We start from the raw sequence: 20,752 nt of genomic DNA on the forward strand, positions 1-20,752 counted from the left end.
TTAAAAATGTGTAGGGGTTACTGAGTTACTGAATGAGTCTCAAGATGTAAAAACAATCTTACAGGAAGTCTCAAAAATGGGTTTTAAGGCATTAAACTGGTAATGATATTTAAAAAGTGAATCATTAACATGTAGACCAATGTGCTGTGGAAAGGATTCACAGGGTTTCACTTACTGCACTTTGCTTTGTTATAGCCTTACTATAAAATGGATTCAATCCAGTTTTCCTAAACAGTACCTAACAATGACAGAGGGGAAAACATAAAATTTGTTGGCAATTTGTTAGAAAGGAACACTTTAAATGGACGTAAGTCTTCATTGCTTCATGAACTTCAAAACTGATCTCAGGTGGATTCTGTTTCCACTGATCATCTTTCAGTTTCTGCAACTTGAATGAAGTCACTTGTATCCAATCCATTGTTCTATACAACAACTCACCAGGCAGGCATTAATAAAACAATAATTAACTGAAACTCAGAACTGTTTGGTTATTAATTCCTGATAATCAGGTGGTGCCCCAACATGGTACTTTTGATTAAAATTACTAACTTTGTTAATAATTGCCTTTGACACTTATTAATAGTTATTCATAGCCAAACCACACATATTGTTAAACACTGTGGGCAAATTTTAGCCCAGCTTGCATGTAGTGATCCTGGAGTAGGATCTTTACTGGTCGACACCATCTCTATCCAATGTGAGTTGACAATCACTGGTACTTCGGTGGTTTATGGACCTCCCAACCTATTTCCTTTCATCCAAGGTTGACAGCTTTAGCCTTCTTTGAGTCGGTGGAAAAATGGCAGCACATCCAAATAACTTGTACCTAACATGCGATTCTCTGAACCCTTGCTCTGTATTGACTTCCTTGGACTTTCCCGCTATTCGGAGTTTTGGGCAATCATAAGAGCCTCTTTTATGCTGACAAACAGAAACTAGCAGCTAACATTTAGGATCACTAATGAGACATAATTAGGTCTTGGCCTTGCTGGTTTAGAAGACATTTTAGTATGTTCAGTACCATTTTATTTTAAAAACGGTTTTCACCACTCTGCCTGTTTTCAGGGCATTGCACCACCTGGTGGTGAGTTTGAGAAAGCACAAAGCTTTATGTTGGTCAGTAACAACATATAATGGAAATGATTATTTCTGCCACCACAGCCCAGATTTACTGCTTAGTGATGCGTTTTTATTTTGTCTGCATTGCATTTAATTCAGAAGCCCTCATAAAAACTATTTAAAAAGTTGAATATTTAAGTTCATCAAATACGACCCATCTTTATTCATTTCCCTCCTCAGTAATTCATTCCAGCACCTCTCCATGTTTGTCCTGTGACATCACAAATGAACATGCTGTGGAGGAATTTGATGAAGAGCCGAAGACGCCTTCAGGCACTGAAAAACAGACGTTATGCAAGTTCCTCCCTTCCCTTCTCTTCCTCTGGAGTATATGTAACAGCAGCAGAACCAGGTCCACAGTTAGAGTCTTAAGACAGACTTAATATAAGGCTTGATGACTTGCTTTGGGAGCTGAGAATTCAAGGAAACAAAAAATAAAAGTTTATTTCTGTTAATTTTGTTTTTTTAATGGATCATCTGATTCTTAAAAGGAAAAAAAAAATAAGAGTGAGACATATTTGTGCATTTCTGTGAGTTTTTGTTTTATTATTAAACATGAGATCCATCACTGCTGCAGGGTTTTATTGCCTTTAGTCTGAAGTTAATGAGACTTCTTGTTCTTTATTGCAGGAAGGAGAAAACTGATAATTTACAACATTTATGAAGGAATGCACAGGATTTTACCATGAAACAAACTAATTAATGGATTAACACAGAATACAGTAATGGTTAAAATAAAAAAACAGTATAGAAAATCCAGATTACTGAGCTACATTCCCACCAGCTGATCTTCTTCCTCTTCTTGAAATGAGCAGGGCAGGGCTGACCATAGCAGTTCTTCAGCTGGCAGCTTTAGCATGTGTATAGGAACATAAAGCTCGCCAGTGAAGAACTGCTGTGTGTCAGCCAACTGAGGCCAGCACAACAACAGAGCTCAAACCTTCAGTCCCGAGGTGACGCACCTTCTCATTAATCTTACAAAATGTGACTCCTTCTCCTTCCATCTTTTGATTGTAGGTGCATCCCTGCAGAAAGAGAAGAACAGACTGTTAAACTTCCTCTATAAAGTTTCTCCAAACAAAGCGTAGGCACGAGGTGGCCTGCAGCCAGTCACACATGTACGGTAAGTGGGCACAGAGAGAGATCAAGAAAAATGTGTGTGTGTGATCAGCTGTGAATAAGTAGCTGTAACTAGATGATATGTAGAAACGCTGGAGGAGATGCACACACGCACAAGATCATCCGTCAGATTACCAGCAGCGACTGCCCAGCTCTGCCTGTGCATGTTGAGCTGGGCCACCACCAAAATTCTTGGATGGTCTTTTAGTTATTTGAAAATCCGACGGCGAATAAACAGTAACTGTGGTTACAGGACGAGCGAGAGCCGATGAAGAGGAGCGGACAGTCTGTTCATAAGAATGGAATCAGTTCAAGTGTAAAAAGCTGTTTGCGAAGCATTAAAGAGGATGTTCGGGAGGTTTGGGAGAAAAATCCTGTAGTGATAGATGATGTACAAACTTTAAATCATACTTTTGTGGGTTTAGTCTGGATTGAACTCACATGTACACAAAAATGAATAGAAATGAACTTCACGTTTCATCCTATGATAGAGATGGAACCGAATGGTTCCCATACCTACGTTTTTAAAACTGACCTGCTGATACAGATCTAAGTTGACTCCCATTTTTCTCTAAAAAACTAATAAAAGATACATGATTCAAAATATTTTTCTAGGCTTCCTGCCATGAGCTGTCATTGATTGCTTTAAATGAGGAGCAGAGGTGACGTCACACTGGTTATGTAAGAAAGACAGCAGCTGACGTGCAACAGTTTTACAAAAATTTTAAAAACAAAAATTCAATGATAAAGTTGACTTTTAAAACAATCTTTAGTATGTTATCGTGCAAATGCACACAGAGAATCCTATTTTAGTAATGCTAGCCTTGCTATCGGAATTTCAACCCATGAGATTTCCAAATCTAACATGTTCTCTTACAGATGTCAAAACCTCAAAGGAATAACGGAGCAACTTGCTGCCCTCCGATATTCCTTCCTGTTATTTGCGAAAAAAACAAAAAAGTCTTGCTCTTTTTCGCCCTCTTGCAGCCTGTTCAGACATGGGCTAGTAAATAGAGTTTCTTTTTAAATAGGATACTCAATTTCCCCTTACTTACAAGAAGTGCAAATTAGTGTGCTTGAAAGGATTTCCTATTTTAAAACTACAATAAACAATGATAAAATAATATTGTACAATATTCTACATGTTTGCTTTAATACAAAGATGATTTGAAAATAGAGTAGTCTTACTCAAGAGATCTTCATACTGACCCATCCCTAGTGTCAACCACTGTTAATGGTTTAAACTTTGTGTCCGACTGATGTTGATTCCCCGGACATTCTCTGCATCATTTAGTTCAAACTGGCAACAGTAATTGAACACGAGTCCCAGCAATTGTGTCCCACTAACACGTGTCACAGTAGTGTTTCAATGTGCTGGACGATTGCCCAACTGCATGTTTCCAAAAGCCAACAATAAAACATTAAGTCGGTTCAACTAATTTTACATCTCCCTCATTAAGAGTTCTGTTTTTTCTTTAAGTTTAGTTTTTTTCTTCGACTTAAACCTGTTGGGACCCACAGCCATGAGTTACAACAGGAAATGCGGTACGGACTTTTCTGGAACTTTCAAAATAAATTGCATTAACCTACTTCTGGCACAACTTAGGAATTGGGGGTAACAGCGAACTTTCCATGATGCCACTGCCCGTATAAACCCCCCACCTTTCCAATGGTCCGATCTCTTCCACCCGGGACTCCGCTGTGAGGCTGGCCGGAGAGACAAGCGCGCTAATGTCTCTTTACTGGCAAAAAGACATAAACTCTTCAAACTGGATCCAAGGGTGTCATACGATCATCGATCATATGCACTAAGATAAGTACAAATGAATCACGCTGTGTATGCGGTAGATTCATTCATGAAAGGGAATTAAGGTATATGCCTGGCTTGACTTTCTCTCTGAGGCCTGCAGAAGCAAACTGTCCCAGAGAAGTCCCCAGTAGAGAAGCTGTTTCTACAAGCCGAGTGAAGCAGTTTTCCCTGCCTGAGAGAAGGACAACAGGAGTTGCATCACCGTGGTTACGGTAAACGTGCAGTTTGGCCGGCCGACAGAACAGCAACCACTCCCCACAGCTAAGGAGGTTAGCTGTAGCTAACCGTTTAAAGACTGTGGACGTTTCTTCAAACTTCTCCGCCTTGGACCACGTTCCTCACCATAGTTCATGAGGTTAAGTGTTTGGGCAGAATAACATAGAAGTGATTTAGATTGAAATGATCTAAACGTTTTTCATTTTATGAAGTTTGGTTTTGTTTGTGTTGAACTCAGCTATCTTGGTGCTAGCAGAATATCTGCAGCACACATGTTCAGTTTTGTGTTCTTTGTTTATGTGTTTTTAAAGCTAAGACACACTTTATTAAAGGGTGATTTTAAACACAGAAGATTGATCATAACGCGCCGTCCGCGCTTATGCATTTTAACCCTTTTATTGACGGTATTTTTAAAGGTGTGTTTTTGATTCTGGTGCTAAGCTATCGGCTTCTTTGTTAGCTTAACTGCTAACAGCTTAGAACACGTGCTTGCTGCCAAATATTTACCCAGAAAGGTTAGTTTTCAATCCAGTAAATACTGTGTCCCTAACATCATTTTACTAAATTTGATAACTAAGTAAACACCATTAAGCCAATTTCTCCAGAAAGATTTGACTCTTTTCCAAAATATTCTCTTAATAATATTTCTTTAAATATTATTTTAATAAACAAAGGCAGCTAATTAAACACCGTTGAGAATTAGTCATCCAGAAGGTTGGTTTTATTCAGCAGATCATTCTTAAAACATTATTTTATTAAAATAACATTTTATCAGATCTTGCATTGTGAATGGTTGTCTAAAGGTTTGCTGATTATTGTCTAAGTTAGTTCCAAGACTAACTTAACTTCACTTCCAGATTCTTCAAGATAATCCTTGGTTCTCAAACATAAACATTGCATGGTAATGTTGCATCACTCTTTTGGTCATGGTTTTTAATCATCTTTAATCAACTTGTTTATATTGTACATAGCCCATTAGTCTTCATTATTCTTTAATTCTGCTTGGTAGTTTAGTTGGATTGTTTTAGCATAGTAAAGAGTTTGTTGATTGAAATATGTTTGACTTTGAGTTGACTTATTTTTGTTAATAAATTCTTGTATTTTAAGAAATTGTGTGAATTCATTCCATATATGTGCAGAGTTGTGCTGTTCAATAATGTCAGAGCTCGTCTCACACCTTTCTATTTTGTCCTACTACCATCGCCTTACTGGGCTGGTATTCACAGGACAATCCTTAACAGACCGAAATATTATTTGATAAAATATTAAATAATATTCTCAGATTCATAATCATAACAAACCGTAAATGGGGACATATCATGCAAAATCTACTTTTTTAGCCCTTAAACACATTTTGTTGTGTACTTGGAGTCTGTAGGAAAGTTGAATTTGTCTCTCCAGGTGCAGCATAGATATTTTTATATGTTTGGGTCATATTTTTCAAACCGTTCAGTTTTCTTTATTCTCTGTTCCGTTTTTTAAACTGTTACATCACAGTATTTGCTGCGGAAGTACTAAACAATGTCTTGGACGTCCGGCTGACCAATTTCGTGAATTCCCCATTTTTGTTTCTTGCTGCGATTTTGTAGTCCAAGCTTAAGTATGCTGAAGCTGCAAGTAGATAAGTCTAAATGTTTGGTTGTTGGGCGTATTAACCCACACAGTACATTACACCATCCCCCAGTATCAGGACTTCCGCCTGGTTAAATTTGATTTTTTTCATGGAAATGTTCCCACATCAGTGGGGAATATCCCTTTTGTTTGCACGAAGCACTCCAAGGACGAGGGCCTTCAGCAGCCTCCGCCAGTATCAAGAAGAATTTGCTGAAAGACTTCATGTGATTAAGGGGTCAGTTCCTTTTGTCTATGGAAACGACACACAGCGAAGCGGTAAACTGCAAACAATGCTAAAAGAAAAACTTTATTTAGACAGGAATTTATTGTGTGTTATGACGTCCTGGCCATTGTTTTGATAGAAGTAGCATCGTGCCTTCCGCTTATGTTAGCGCTGTGTGCTGCTCTTAGCTCCTTGGGGTCATAACTGTACTGCTTGTTTTGCAGTCCAGAGTGTGTATGAGAATGAAACCGCAGGCTAAAGCGGCTCCTACCTCACCAGAGGAGTTGTGGGGATTTAAACAGTTTTCTTGGTTCAAAACCTTGGGTAGCTCGCCATCCAGTCTGGTCTCATCAGCAACAGACTTGGATTAAGGAACCTGGCCAGTTCTCACTTTTATGAAACACTGTGAAATGAACGTTTGGACACAAGCAAACAGATATCTAAAAGTTGAAATGTATATTAGTCAGAAACCGTAACATAAGCATTATAGAAAGGGTTTGCAACAGCTTGAGGCCTACCTGCAGCAGCTCCAGTAGCATTAGCTCCCACACCTGACCTGGTTGTGAGGCACAGCTGTCCTAATGAGACACTGATGCAGACATACTGCAAGAAGTTCTCGAAATAATATCACGAAATCACACGAGAAATCAAAACCTCAAATGGCAAGAAAGAGAACACAAAAAGTTAAATAAACACAGGTCGGGAGGCCACTTTTTAAGTATAGAAAAGGGTTCTCAAAAATAAATAAAAAACTGGAAAATTATCCCGGGTTACAAATAGCATTATTACATTAACAGTTTTGCATAGTTTATGCCATTTTGTCATGTTTCTGCACCGCTAGATAATTGTATCTCTTCTATCAAACTACAAAAATGCCAGAACTGGGGTAAAAGAGGAGCCTGTGGAGCTACAATAACAAGGAATTCAGTCCCACTTTATATATACACGGGGGTTTACACGAAAAAGACTACCTGAATGCAAATGCTCATAGAGCTAGAGCAAGTCTGTGCTTCTCCCGCCACCAGAAACCCTGATCATGAGTTTATCTGGGGCGAGCAGGGTGTGCTCACATGGGGCAGATGAGTAGCAGTACATACTGTACATTCCTGCAGGCAGGAGAGTCAGAATAATCACAGGTAATTAGGAGCATTGCTCACGATCAATACAACTATTAAATGTTGCTAAATAAATGGTTCTGTACTAGTTTACTTGGATCATCTGAAAGAGAGTTCTTTCTACACCTAGGTTCAGTAAGAATCCCATGTTGTGCACAGAAAGAGGTATCCTGACTGATTCATCAATGTGACGAGTGTCAGTTTTTTTCCTGGATATGGTGAGTCAGCAGATTTCCCGACTGCCTTGTGCCGGCTTGTCACTGACATGCACCGCAAACCAATCTGCATAGAACATCTAAACACAAATCTTCCACTACTCAAACTGATTTATGTTTGTGTGCCAATCAGATGAAATTCTCATATCTTCAGGAATAAATCAAACCAGTGATCTGCCTGCAGCATTTGTAGCACCATTTATTTCAGATTTCTGCAGTCAGAGATAAGGTACAATAGAAACCTATCTGCCCCTTTGTTACGCTCTTAAACTGTAGGATTCGTGAGGACATTTTTGCTTCTATACCAACTAAGTTGCTTTTCTTTCCAGTTATAACATTTTAATGTGATCGACAGCACATTTTGATAAGCTTTTTGTGACAATGGTCTGTTAACTTTCTACATACTGACTTCGGAAATGTAAAATCCTTCAAATTAGGTTTCATTTCATTTATTACTGATGTTGGATTCATCCAACCATGTAGAGGTTTGAGAAAATGTGCTTGCACAGATCGCACACCTTACAAGTATACAGATTTAGTTTTGTTAATTAAAAGGGCAGCCAACACAGACAATGTTTAAAATATCTAAGGGTTGGTCATGCACTAATGAAATGACAAGCTATCAAAATCAAACAAATTTTCCCTGCTTGCATGGCTCTGACCAGAGAGCAGTTGGCAGTAGACTGAATTACAACGATTTTCAGCCCTAAATGGTGACCTTCCTTTCATAAACTAAAAAAATTGGATCTTTTTACCATTTACCATTGCTGCATGGTATTAAAAATTCATCTGTGCCAATAAAATTGGTAAATATTAGGATGATAATAACAGCTGTGATATTTGCCTATCTTCTACTTTCCTCTCTTTCTCATCTGTGCTTCCATTACTCTTTTAGGACTCTGGGCGAAGTTATTTGTGTCTGGTGACACTTGGAATATACTTGTTTTCATTGAAAGAAGACACATAGTATTCTCTTAGTTACTCTTAGTATTCAGTACCAGTTGAGTGTTCAAGCCCAGAAGCTATTTAAAAGGAAAGTGTGTTTTTTACAACACATTGAGACATGTCTGCTGTTCATTCTGGGTGCAAGTGAGAGTGGCAGTTAACAGATAACAGGAAGGCTGAACAGAGTGCAACAAAGCTGCTCTGTTTCATTCTTAAGCGCTCAGCATCTTCCTGTCATGGAACATGTTAGCTTTGGAAATGTTTGCAGCCTTTTGGAAATCTCAGATCCAGATTTCTATAGGAAAACACAGAGACTGTGGTTTATGTAACGTTAACCAAAGAAATCCACGGGAATCCCGCAGGACGGGAGACAGCATCAGTAAAGATCACGTGATTGGGACGGTACAAGATAAAAAATGAACGGGAGCGGACGGAAGCGGGAGCTAACCAATAGGAGGGAAAACAAACTAGGATCAATTGTCTTTGGAAATATAAAACTGAGACTTTGTTATAAACTTTAAGAAAAAAAAACTTGGATCGACGCCGCCATTGTGTAGTTTTTTTCCAAGAAGCCTATACTATAATGTGAGTCAAACGAACTACATGACCCACAAGCCAACAGTGCTTCTGCTCGATGTTTTCCACCTGCGTTCAGGATGGAGGGAGCAAACGCAGGTGGAGAACTGGACGTGGTAAAAATTGGATTTGTAACGTAAAGTCAGAAGTAAGGACTTATCTATTAAACTCATAGAGCTGACAGGAAAGTCGCAAATATTACCGAACTTCAGGAGAGTTGAATGCAGCGGTTTTAACACGCAGTCTGCTGCTTGTAAAATGTATTTAGTCGTAATCAAGTTCACCAGTGATTAAGGGATACTTGTAAGGCAGAGAAGCAGGATTAAATCAGTCCTGCTTCTCTTCATTCATCAAACCAAAAGTACCAAAATGTGTCAAGTCTCATCTGACCAACAAAATTGCTGCATGTGCTCTAAAGATTTAAGAGGTAAGGTACGGAAGCCCGTGAGGGCACATGGGGAAATTTATTACTTTTGCGTCCCCACGCAATACTTTTGCGTTCGGCATTTTGGAGCAACAGCACAGATGACAAACTGCTCATAAAATAAACACTGATATGTGATTGAAATGGTTTATTTGTCATATGCAGGTTAACACGCAGTAAACAATGCGATTAAATGCTTAGGATAAGAAGAACCGTTCAAATCACGATAAAAACAAAAGCACTAATGGCGTACAAAAAAAAGTACACATCATGCAGCAGTAATAAGGAAATAGTGTCACAGATGTGGTTTCGTGCAGTATTATGGTCCAGAGTTCAGTAGTTTGTTTGACAGCTTGTGGATAAAAACTGTCTTTTAGTGTGATTTGAAGATAATTTTATTTAAGGCTGATTTCAAAATAAAACTCGATAAATCTCAAAACGGGTGTAGTGTTTGTTTCATTTTTGCAGTTATCTGGTTTGGAAACTATCCCACAAAGTATTGCGAAATAACGCAAAGACTATTGCGTGGGGACACAAAAGAGAAAACAATTCCCCCATGTCCCCTCGCGGACTCCGTAGAAAGGCTTAATCAAGGGAAGATATTAAATAAATATGTTGTGAAATAGAAAAAAATTGAATGTACCATTAAATGTACAATTTATTTAATACATCATTAAATATTAAGTGTACCACTAATTACGTCATGTCGTCTTTAAAATTATACTTAATTATTCAGTGGCACATTTAATTGCATAATAGTTCATTTCATGATATAATGGTACATTTATTGTTTCTAATGATGTATTAAATAAATAAATGGTACCTTTAATTTAAAGGCACATTTAATGTTACATTTCTTTCATGTTACATTTACTTCACTTATGGGACATTCACAACATTCATTTATTTAATGATGATTTTATTGTATTAATTTTGTCCAGTTTGACCCTCCATTCTTGATGCCTGTATAGGAGATCATGTCAGAATTTGAATCAGGTGTTCTGGAGAAGACAAACATCTAAAACTTGCAAGGAAGGAGTCGCTGAGGACCAGGGCTGTGAACCATTGAGGTACAGTTTCTAAATTGTGAAGGTAATACCTTTTTGGCCTTTTGTTCAACAAGTACAGTTCTCTTACTAGGTGCATTTTTCTTTCGTTTCAGCAACTTGAAACATAAAAGTGATGTCATTGTTCAAAGGAAACAATCACTTAATAAATGAGTAAAATACAACTATGTACATTTTGTTTATTCAACTAATATAGGCATGGTCTGTTTCCTTGTTTGATATTTTATTATTTCTTCATTATTATTCTTTTTACTTTAACAGGAACCTAACTGGTCCTTCAAAGAAAGAAATTGCCAAAAGACTAAATGAAGAAAACAAAAATGGGAGTGGCACAGGAGTGGGAGTCGTTCTAAATGGGAGTGGGATGGGAGTGGGAGTCAATTTACCAGGAGTGGGACGGGACAGGATTTTTTTCGTTATGCTGGCCTGGGATTGGGATGGGACAAGACCTTTTTCTGTGGGAGCGGGATGGGACAGGAGAGAAAATCCACTCCCGTGTCACCCTCTACTGTACAATGGATGGAAATTGGAAATTACCCTAAAAAATCTGACTGGTTCATCTCCAGCTTGATAAATAAATGAAACTAATCATGTCAAATCTTCTCTTTCTGTTGGACTCAAAACTACTCATACTGCGAAGGAACTGGCAGGACGTTTCGTTTTGTTTCAAAGGCAATATTTGTTGCATTGAATTTTATAAATAAAACAAATGAGTATGAGTGATTCAGCTCATGTAAACAGGGGTCCTACATGTTTGTCATGTAAAGATTACAGACTAAACATTCAAACGTTCTCAGTCCTTTTTTGTTGATATACAAAATAGCAAAGTTCACTATGAATTTATCACAGATAAGGGATGAGCTTTAAATATGAAACCTTGAAAAAACCAGGAACATCCAGGAAGGTAAGGTAAGGTAAGTTTATTTATATAGCGCTTTTCAGCAACGAGACACTCAAAGCGCTGAAGGAGAAAGGAGAAATACAAGCTAGTAAGCAAGGAAGGGAGGAAGTTCAGGATACAAGGGGGAAAGAAGGGGAAGGAGGGACAAGGTAAAAGTAAGGACACAAAGAAGGATGGTTTTAAACCTTGGTCCTGAAGTCACACTGTCCTGCAGGTTTTAGATGTTTCCCTGATTGAACACACTGGATTCAGGTGACTGAAGTTCAGCAAAAGCCTGTTAATCAGCCATCAATTGAAATCAGGTGAGCTGAAGCAGGGAAACATCTAGAACATGCAGGGCATTGTGCTTTGAGGAGCAGGGTTGAAAAACACTGGGATAAAGAATAAAATTGGGAAATACAAATATATTTCTATTGTCTTATTTTATTACCCATATTTATCCAGGCCTGGAAAATACTAGAGTCAAATTCCATGCTTTTCCAGGCTTTATAGTAAGAAAACCTGTGAAAAGTCTCAATCATGTTTTCCATTGGCTTAGTAAAGATATGTTTATTTAACCTTTCATCCAACAGCACAGTAGAAATGTGACAGAATGATGAGAAAATGAAAAAGCTCAGTTTCTTGTGACTGCCCATCTAACCTGTTCATTAGCACTTTGCTTTAACATCAAAACAGAGCCTAGTGGCATTTTAACAGTTTTCTGCCTGGATTTTAACCATTTCTGCGTCAGTTGTGAGCACAGGACACCCAGTGCGTTGAAGACTGAATGGAGTGGCTGCTCCTGAGCCAAGCTTCTGACCCCCTTTGACCCCTTGGGAATGAGAAAGTGTTGACATGCTCGCGCTCTTGCTGGCTTGAATAAGGTTAGGGATGAGGACATACAGCACACCTCCTGAAGGCCGCCTAAAGAGGCCGCTGAGATTTGTAACTGTTTGGTAAATATTAGGATGACAGCTGTGATATTCGCCTATCTTCTACTTTCCTCTCTTTCTCATCTGTGCTTCCATTACTCTTTTAGGCTGAAGCTGAATTGCTTATTTGTTCCATAATGTGACCAACCCTCCGCAGACGGTGACTATGCACGGCCTGACCTTCTGTGGTGCCACTCTTTTCAATATCTTCCCCTTTTTTTTCTTGTCTTCACTGACTAGTCTGTCCTCCCCACCTTCTCTCGGTCAGATCAGACTGTCCTGCATTCCTGACATTCCGACTGCATATGTTAGAAATTCCACCCGGCTGCTGTGGGCAGGAGCAATCTCCTCCACTCCTCCTTTTCCATCCTCTCTCTACATCTGCTTCACTTTGAGCGAGCTTGGCCCTCACCAACCTTTCCTTCTCGGCCTGTGCCGCCTCTGAAGAAACATCGAGGTGAATAGTCACACGACAAGCAGCGTGGAAAGCCTTGAGACAGGCTTTCATACACTGAGCAATGGTGTAAAGGAGATAACACTCAGTCTGATCACAAAAAGCTGAGCTTATCGAGGCCACAGTGAGACCAGTGAAAGAGGAAGGCAACACCAAGACTAAACAAGCAGGATGTGCGCATCAGAAGAAAATAGGAATGATGACGTACAAACAGAAAGAGGAAACAACTGACATTATAGCTCTTGAAACTGGCTTACCATGGAGATAACTCTTCAAGCCTAATGAAAGGAGGCAGTAACAAACCGCTGGAGCAACTAAATGTATTGTAGTACTTAAGATTTGTATCTTAAAAATGCCTCAAAAAAGTATTTCTGCCCACCTTGTTCACTTTTGGTTATGTTGAAACCATGAATTTCAATGTATTCAATTGGCATTTTATGTGATGGACCAACACAAAGAAGCACAAAATTGTAAAGTGGGAAACAAATGGAAGGAAATTCTTCTTTGCAAAATAGGTAGTTAGCTCTGGGCTTTGACTATGCTGATCCTAACTTTCCTATTGTAGCTCTGGCTGTAGGTCTAGGGTTGATGTCCTGCAGGAAGGTGAACCTCAACCAGCCTCAAGTCTTTAACAGCCTCAAACAGGTTTTCTTTAAGCATTTCCTTGTACTTCCATCCATCCATCCATCTTTCATCCATCTTCCCACAGGCTTCCCTGTCCCTGTAGAAGAAAAGCATCCCCACACCATGATGCTGCCACCACCATAGTTTTGCAATGGGTTAAGGCCAGGGTGAAATGCAGTGTTAGTATTTGGGATGTTGCACAAAAAACAAGTGAAATGTCTGGTCTCATCTGATCAGAGCATCTGATTAACCATGTTTGCAGTAAACTGAAAACAGCACTAATTATGGCTTTCATTCAATGATGGCTTTCTTCTTCATACTCTGTGCTCTCCTTGCCTAGTCTGTCAATTTAGATGTATGACCATGTCTTGTTGGCAGATGTGCTATAATCTCTCCAATTCAGATGATGAACTGAAGTGTGCCCATTGGAATATGACCTAAGCATGTTGAAAACTGGTGTATCATTTTGTTGTGTCAGCCTATCAATAATCCTAATAAAGTACATGAAGTTTGTGGGTGCAAAGTAACAAAATGCTAACTACTTCTGAAAAGTATTGAGTTTTGATAATATATGAGACTAACTTGAAGTGACACTATAACACAGTGCAACTCTGTTACAGAAATGTCAGCCATGAAGCTGTAAAGGGGAGTGTGTAAAAAGGAGAAGGACAGATTTTGCATAATGCAGCTGCAGCTCTGTGAATGGAAAAACTCAATAACAAAATGTTGAATCCAGGTAGATTCCTCTGCCCTGGGTGTGGCGCAGTCTGAGGTTTTTTCATGTCCTAGATTGTAGTTTCTATGACATACTGATGTTTCATAATGAGAACAGGGACAAAGACTGAAAGGGCGGAGGCTCGCTGGGCAGAGAGAGCCTTTTCTTACACTCTGGTGCTCATGGTTTCCAATACTTTAACCCTGAGATCACAACAAATAAAGGTTGTGTTGTGGATGAGGCCTATAAGCCTGTCCTCAGGCAGTCAGTGCCATTTCTGCTTGACTGAACTGCCTCTTCTTTAGTTGTTTTCCCTTTTAATTGAACCTACATAACACATCCCTTCTTACCCCATTCTCCCATGACAAGGCACGCAATAGGAATTAAAGGGTGGAACCCAAGTTGAGCAAGATGGCTTCACTTCTGCAAAATGAGAGCAGTAAAGCAGCAACAGCAGCAGAAGCAGCAAAGGAAGAGGACGTGAAGAAAATAGCACATGTCGGCAGGACAAGCTGCTTATTGACTGACATCCTGTCATCAGCATATGATCCTCATTGACAGGGTGGATTATGTCACGCTCCGGACTGCAGTGGCACAAATGCAGCTCGTGACATAGTCTACTGCGCATTCCTGCCAGCACACTGAACTCTGGCTGCACAATTATGTAACATGCATGATACCAAGTGTTTCTCTAGAACCAGAGGAAAAAACTGCCTATACATGAATGCATTTTGCCTTTTAAAGCAGAGTACTAAGATGGACCTGGAGGGCTAAATACTTTGTTAAGTCCCCACCCTCAGAACGTATTACTCGTTCTCATAAACAGCCAAATAAACTTGAAGAATTTTCCATCCCTGCCAAATAACTGCTGGTGTCACTGCGTTTCTGAGAAATGACTCTCAGTTATCCTGAATTTTACCCATCACCTACTTCAGCGCAGGCTTCCTCCTTGGCCTGTCATGAAGTCAGCAAATTTTAAAGAAGCTTGTGATGAAGGCACTTCTTAATGAGTTAGTCCAGCATTGATGTTTAGAGATTAGAACATTTTAAGCTTGCATTATAACATTTGCTAAACATGGACTGTGTGTGACTTTCTAGGTTCTTCAGTCCTGATCTGGATATGTTTAGATACATTTAGCCTTTTTATCCTTCTTTCTATAAAATGAGGGTGGGTATGGGTATCATGTGATGAAATAACATTAAATCTCTAAACAAGTTTAATTAAAATGACTACAATGTAAGTTTACAGTTTGACCAGATGTGTTTTTTTCTTGTGTGCCTACCTATAAATCAGAGCTCTTTAGAGTCAAAAGGGTCTGGGGAGAAAAGCAGCAGGCCTTCAGCCAGAACTCCTAAAACAACCCATCTAAATCCACATGAAGCTCAGAATAATGAAAATAAAGAAAACAACACAAAAATAGAGAATAGAGGTGAATATTACATGAATAAGGCGTATCCCAGAGAACATTTTCACGCAAACTGGGTCATGAAGCCACCACAGGCTAAAGCAGGCTGAAAGTACCGAGCAGAGAGAGAGACAGCAGCACACAGACGGAACCGATTCATCCAGCCCCACCTTCAGCACCACCGGCCGGGCCGCTGCTCCTGCCCGCTTCCCGGATCATCCCGAACGCTCCGCCGGAGTTCAGAGCTCCGCATCGCCCACTGCTCCCCGCGGAGTCCTCCTTGGAGCTTTTGCAGGGTGTGTCGGTGTCTGTGGTTTCCTCCACGTTTACGCTCGGAGACCACCTAAAGGTTTGACTGAATTTCTGGTATCTGGAGCGCTTTTTATCGCCGGAGCAGCGGAGAAGGCAGCGTAGGACTTCAGCCCCTCTTCTTCTTCTCTCACCCCCCCCACTTTTTTTTTTTTTTTTTTTACACAACTCCTGTCTGTCCCAGTCCTCCCTCCCTCTATATCTCACACACATTCACACGCCCAGTCCACACACACAACCCGGCTTCCCACTCCGATCAGCTGGCAGCGTCATGACGTAGGCATCACGAGAAACGCACGTCAGAGGCGAGCTTACGCAGACAAACTGCACGCAATGAGGCAGCAGATTGAGCTGATTGCAATGTTTTACATGGAAACATGAGGATAACGCAGTTGAAACTGCAGTTCTGGAACTACAAGCATTGTACCTTATATGTGTATACATTTATACATTGCTGCAGAGGAATTCTGACCCACTTCTCTTTGCAGAATAGTTTTAAATCAGCTAAATTTTAGGGTTTTTGAGCAGGTCACACCAAAGCATCTCAATCAATTAAATCTGAGCTTTGATTTATGTATATATTTTTTTGCCATTAAGAGGTGGTCTTGCTTGTGTGTATTGGATCATTGTCCTATCCCCACAGCATAATGCTGCCACCACCGTATTTCACTTTGAGGATAGTGTGTTTGTGGTAATGTGTAGTGTTAGACCAGACAAACAGAGCCTTTAGCAGTGTTCTCATTGGTGTTCTCTAACCTACCCCTCAGGCCTTCACAAAAACGCTGTCCTGACACTGAGATTAAATTACAGAGGTGGAGTCTGATTACTAATTAGGTGACTTCTGAAGGCATTTGGTTGTACTGTATTTCATTTAGGGATACAAGAGTAAAGGGGCTGAATAAAAAAAAATGCAAACCATGTATCATTTATCATTTATCTTTCACTTTTGATGATGGATAGGCTACTTGCAGGTGTAATACTTTTATTCAAGATTGCAAAGACTTAAATCTGGGGCCACTAACTAATTCTTCAACTGTTAAATTGTTGTACACTGGGCTTATTGTGTGGAACCGTGTAGAACCAACCCAACCTGATTCATGTAAAGTAGGTACTAATGAAACAGGGGCTTTATTCAGCACTTCCACTTACATCTGTGACGAATGCTTTCTGCCTCCTCTTTCTTACAGTCTGACTCTGTCAGCCCCTCCTGCATCGCTTTCGTCTGCTCCGCTCTGACTTTCAGACTGCAGGTGGCGCTCTGGGCCCAGATTGTTTTAATACAGGATTAAGGCTTTTGTTATTTAAGATGTATTTTCACTTATAAAGGTTGCTTGCCTAAGAATTGCTTGGCTTAAGATTGAGAATATTTCAAGTATGAGCTATTATCATTGTTTCGAATGAAGAGAAAGGAAATTATCAGCCAGGCAGTCCTTTATTAGAGGCAGGCAGTTGATCAAGGTGGATAACATATCTAAGTATTAAGCTTAAAACACAAATATAACTGAATATCATATGTATAAAATGGTAATGCATGACATAAAAGACTAAATAATACCTACTATGGGAAGTATACAACATACAAATAATAATGGACCTGGTATCAGCCCTTGGGGAACCCCACAGTTTAAATGAGCTTTCCCTGAATAATCACAAACTTATACAGAGAAACTCAAATAGGAGGAAAGCCAGTCCAATCCGGATTTTGTAACATCTTGGTTTTACCTGCCATAATGTTTTGCACATAATCTAATCATGTTTGCTTGATTGTCTGATTTTGCAGTTAAATTGTGTTTTCTTTCTTTTGATGATGTTAATGCACATTGTTTTAATCCAGGATCAAGGCTTTCATTATTTCAGATGCATAATCATTTAATAAGATGTCTAAAATATTCTGTGATCTTAACTCTAGTGTCTGCTTATCAATTAAAGACAACCCAATGATTAAAACTGAGTGTCATTCAGCCAAATCTCCAGAAACCTGCAGAAGAATGTGCAGAGATCCTTTGATTTCTTTCTTTTCCCTCACTTTTTCTAGTTTGGATAAGGTAGTGGGACTGGTCAAATACATTTTGAATACCGCCTAATTAGAGTTGTGACATTCATGAGCCGACCAAAGTTATTCACAGGCTCTTTAACATGAATGACGAGAACAGAGTAGCAGTTAAGAGCATTTTCTTTTTTGTGTTTCTGTTTCCCAAAGATGCATACACAAGCTCCTCCTTTCCAACTCTCCTGACATGCCTCCTTGGATTAAGTGGCTGTTGATTTAAAAAAAAACAACCTAAATGACAGATTTGAGCCAAAGTTAATGCAGCAGCATCTGGGTGCACTGCTCTACTGACGAAAACAATAAAGCAAAGTTACAGTGCGATTTGCCAGAAAAAAATCTCCTTCAAGTCTGGGTCAACAAATAATCTCCTTCACCACTTAAACTCAAAACTGAAAATGAAAGAGGTGAAAAGGGAATTAATCAAGAGAACCAAGAGACTATTACCCATATAAACAGAGATACCCTGGGGTAGCATCTTAAAAATAAATAAAATAAATGCATGAAGCAGTGTCTTTAAAAGGAATGGATACACAAAATCTGTCTCCTTTAAAAAGCTGTAAATCCGATCTTCATTTGTTGTGGGAAGTGAAGCAAATGTTTATTCCAACCTGTCAGCATTCAGATAGCTTCAGAATGAGCTTGCTGACACAAATACTGGTAGGTTTTTCAGTTTGATCCTGCACTAATTGCACAAAAGTTGTGTTGTTGTGCTATTAACCTGCTGCAGATAGCTTCTGGAGACATCAGCAGGTTGGGATGAACTTCTTACCCTTTCCTTGTTGACGCATGCCCACACGCACATTTTACAACAGTATGGCCAGTCTTCTTTTTCTGTCTGCTGAGAACCTGGGCTTGTCACTCTGCAGCTTTAAGGTTGCTGCAGTCTGAAAAACTGCTTCCTCACTGTCACCTGAGGCAGTGAGCACACAGCAAATCATGGTTGGTTTTATGATTGCTTTATGCTTTATTGATCCTTGCAACTAAATGCAAACCTACAAAATGTCAGTTTTCTTTGATCTCTGACATAAATTCAACAATTTTCTGCTTCTTTGTGAGTTTGCAATTTGCATATAGTTCAACACTTGACTTATGTCAAGCTGTTTCAGGGGAACTGTTAATCACTCTGCTTATTGCTGGGTCTCATTGTGTCACTTTCACAGCTTTATGAGTCATACACTGTCTCCTTTACAGGATTCATGGGGCTGGAGATCTTTATAAATCAGTAATTTTCATTGTAATACGTTAGAATGAGTACAGACAACAATTGGGGAACAATATAAAGTATATTTCAGTATATTCTGTTCCTCTCCGCCTTTACAGAAACATCATGATTACAGTCATGTGCCTGTGTCTCTCTTTTAGTGAGTCTGTTATGCAAATATTTCAGTAAGTAGTATGATAGAAAAATAATCGTAAAAAAATTTAATAATGTCAAAATCAGTCCTGGAAATAAGCTGGACTTGGCATCTGTATCTCAAAATATTTAAAACAGCACAACCAATTTAGCTTGTAAGATTATCTGATTACTCTCTGAAAATATCCAGAGAGTCTAGAGGGATACCACTAAGGTTAACCCCCCTCCATCTGCACTGCGAAACACTCAGCCTGACTGAGTTGACATTTGTTTTATGCACAACTCCTTCCAAATCTAAGTTGGTATGTTTAGAAAAGCTGTAAAGCTGTCATCAACAACAGCTCTGTAAGCACATCCCAGTGTACTTAAAGGGATAGCTCAGGATTTTTTGAACTGAGGATCTGTTACAATGTTTAAACAGTTACTATCTTCCCTGCAGTGTAGAACTCTCTTGGTGTCTTCATTTAGTACAAATCCAGATTAGTTGGAGGGTGAAACTAACAACTTGTCAGAGAGGACCAAAATGAACCTCCAACATCTTAAAACAACTCCAGTCTCAAAAATCTCATAGTGGTTAATCCGAAGGCTATTTTAATAAGCTTTAAACCAGGTGTGTCCAAAGTCGGTTCTCAAGGGCCGGTGTGTCTTAGATGTTTCCCTGCTTCAGCACACCTGATTCCCATCTATGGCTGATTAATAGATTTTTGCTGAAATGCAATCATCTCAATCAGGTGTGTTAAAGCAGAGAAACATTTAATACATGTAGGACACCGGCCCTCAGGGACTGACTTTGGACAACCCTGCAACAGTCATCAGGTTTTCATTCAGTGTTTATAAAAGGAGAAGAAGTTTATTACATAAAATAGAATGGGAGATTCCTGAGTGCAGCGCGTGTTGTAGTGGTAGAGCACGCGACCCATATATGGAGGCCTCAGTCCTTGACACAGCCATTCTGGGTTTGAGTCCTGTGCTCAGAGACCTATGCTGCATGTCTTGCCCCTTTCTCCACCCCACTTCCTGTCTGCCGACTTTGTAAAAATAACAAAAATAAAGGCCCCTAATGCTGAAAAAAAGAATGGGAGGCCAGTTTCTGTCTGTGAGGCAGACACCCTGTCTACTTTTAACACTGCGCCTAAAATGTTCCTTTTTGATAAAACGTAAACAATTTAGGCTATCTCTGTAGTTATGCTGCTATAGGCTTAGGCTAATGAAGAATGTTCTCCTACTACTCTCCAAGTACAGGGGTTGGACAATGAAACTGAAACATCTGGTTTTAGACCACAGTAATTTATTAGTATGATGTAGGGTCTCCTTTTGTGTCCAATACAGCGTCAATTTGTCTTGGGAATGACATATACAAGTCCTGCACAGTGGATAGTGGCCAGGTCACTACGTGATACTGGTGGAGGAATCGTTTCCTGACTCGCTCCTCCAAAACACCCCAAAGTGGCTCAATAATATTTAGATCTGGTGACTGTGCAGGCCATGGGAGATGTTCAACTTCACTTTCATGTTCATCAAACCAATCTTTCACCAGTCTTGCTGTGTGTATTGGTGCATTGTCATCCTGATACACGGCACCACC

At 39.6% G+C, this 20,752-nt stretch overlaps 1 long non-coding RNA gene across 1 annotated transcript; it reads right to left on the reverse strand.

Moving 5' to 3' along the window:
- Positions 1 to 1,640: 1,640 nt before the first annotated feature.
- LOC124876599 lies at positions 1,641 to 16,214 on the reverse strand. The gene is made up of 2 exons (XR_007040327.1): positions 15,625 to 16,214; positions 1,641 to 2,144 (listed from the first exon to the last, which is right to left on the reverse strand). It is a non-coding gene; the product is annotated as an uncharacterized LOC124876599 (long non-coding RNA).
- Between the last annotated feature and the right edge of the window lie 4,538 nt (positions 16,215 to 20,752).

This window comes from Girardinichthys multiradiatus, chromosome 11 (genome assembly GCF_021462225.1).
Source record: "Girardinichthys multiradiatus isolate DD_20200921_A chromosome 11, DD_fGirMul_XY1, whole genome shotgun sequence".
Classification (NCBI taxonomy): domain Eukaryota; kingdom Metazoa; phylum Chordata; class Actinopteri; order Cyprinodontiformes; family Goodeidae; genus Girardinichthys; species Girardinichthys multiradiatus.